Source organism: Rhinopithecus bieti, unplaced genomic scaffold (genome assembly GCF_001698545.2).
Source record: "Rhinopithecus bieti isolate Rb0 unplaced genomic scaffold, ASM169854v2 scaffold_3912, whole genome shotgun sequence".
Classification (NCBI taxonomy): Eukaryota; Metazoa; Chordata; class Mammalia; order Primates; family Cercopithecidae; genus Rhinopithecus; species Rhinopithecus bieti.
Genome location: NW_016804439.1, coordinates 1,359,174 through 1,361,163, shown reverse-complemented (window position 1 = coordinate 1,361,163; position 1,990 = coordinate 1,359,174). Strand labels below are relative to the sequence as shown.

Here is a 1,990-nt window from a genome sequence, read left to right as displayed (position 1 = left end):
TTATGTTATCATCCTATTTAAAACAATTGGATGAGCAAAGGAAGTGGTTTCTTGAGATGAAATTTACTCATTTGCTCATCCGTAAGACTCTACTCTTCATCCATTAAAGTTTGATCACAAGATTCACTCACATCTCCAGGTTCCACTCCTACTTTTCGTTCTCTTGCTATTTCCACCACATCTGCAGTTATTTCCTCCACTGAACACTTGAAGCCCTCCAAGTCATCCATGAGGGTTGGAATCAACTTCCTCCAAACCCCTGTTAATATTGATATCTTACCTTCCCCAATGAATCAAAAATTGTTCTTAATGGCATCTAGAATGGTGAGCTTTTTCCATGTTTTTAATTTTCTTTGCCCAGATCCATCAGAGGAATCATAATGTACAGCAGCTGTAGACTTACGAAATGTATTTCTTAAATAATACTTGAAAATTGAAATGACTCCTTGATCCATGGGCTGCAGAACGCATGTTGTATTAGTAGGTATCCAAACAACATTAATCTCCTTGTAAATCTCCATCAGAGCCATTCAGTGACCAGATGCATTGTCAGTGAGCAGTAATATTTTGCATCTTTTTTTCTGAGCAGCAGGTCTCAACAGTGGGCTTAAAATATTCAATAAACCATGTTATAAACAGATGTGCTGTCAGCCAGGCTTTGTTGTTTCATTTATAGAGCAGAAACAGAGTAGATTTAACACAATTCTTAAAAACCCTAAGATTTTCAGAATGGTAAACAAGCATTAGCTTCAACTTAAAGTCACCAGCTGCATTAGTACCCTAACAAGAGTCAGCCTGTCCTTTGAAGTTTGAAGCTAGGCATTGATTTCTCCTCTCTGGCTAGGAAAGTCCTAGATGGCATCTTCTTCCATTAGAAGACTGTTTCATCTACATGGAAAATCTGCCACTTCCTGCAGCCACCTTCCTCAATTATCTCAGCTAAATATTCCGGATAACTCACTACGACCTCATTAACATCAGCACTTTCAGTTTCATCTCACACTTTCATATTATGGAAACAGCTTCTTTCCTTAACCTAATGAACCAACCTCTGCTAGCTTCCAACTTTTCTTCTGCAGCTTTCTCACCTCTCTCAGCCTTCACACAATTGAAGAGAGTTAAAACCTTGCTCTGGCTTAGGTTTTGGCTTAAGGGAATATTGTGACTGGTTTGATCTTCTATCCAGATCATTGAAATGTTCGCCATAGCAGCAATAAGGCTGTTTCAGTTTCTTGTCATCCATGTGTTCACTGGAGTAGCACTTATCTTTTCCTTCAAGTACTTTTCCTTTGCATTCGCAGCTTGGCTGTTTGCCACAAGAGGTCTAGCTTTTGGCCTACCTTGGCTTTAGACATGCCTTCCTCATTAAGCTTAATCATTCCTAGCTTTTGATTTTAAAGTGAGAAACGTATGACTCTTCTTTCGCTTCAACAGTTGGAAGCTGTGATAGTTATTAATTTGCCTAATTTCCATCTTGTGTCTCAGGAAATAAGGGGGTCAAAGAAAAGGGAGAGAGACAGGGAAACAGCCAGTTGGTGGAGTGGTCAGATCACACACAACATTTACCAGTTAAGTCTGCAGTCTTACATGGGCATGGATCATGATGTCCCAAAAGCAATTAAAATAGGAACATTGTCCCATCTTGCAAGATGGCGGGTGAAAAAGTTGAGAAGCCAGATACTAAAGAGAAGAAACCCGAAGCCAAGAAGGCTGATGCTGGTGGCAAGGTGAAAAAGGGTAACCTCAAGGCTAAGAAGCCCAAGAAGGGGAAGCCCCATTGCAGCCGCAACCCTGTCCTTGTCAGAGGAATTGGCAGGTATTCCCGATCTGCCATGTATTCCAGAAAGGCCATGTACAAGAGGAAGTACTCAGCCGCTAAATCCAAGGTTGAAAAGAAAAAGGAGAAGGTTCTTGCAACTCTTACAAAACCAGTTGGTGGTGACAAGAACGGCGGTACCCGGGTGGTTAAACTTCGCAAAATGCCTAGATA

At 40.9% G+C, this 1,990-nt stretch overlaps 1 pseudogene across 1 annotated transcript; it reads left to right on the top strand.

Annotated features, from left to right (window-relative positions):
- The first annotated feature begins 1,638 nt into the window (after positions 1 to 1,638).
- Positions 1,639 to 1,985, top strand: LOC108527171 (60S ribosomal protein L6 pseudogene; annotated as a pseudogene). Its single transcript, XR_001884722.1, has one exon. The product of XR_001884722.1 is annotated as a 60S ribosomal protein L6 pseudogene (transcript).
- Positions 1,986 to 1,990: the final 5 nt, after the last annotated feature.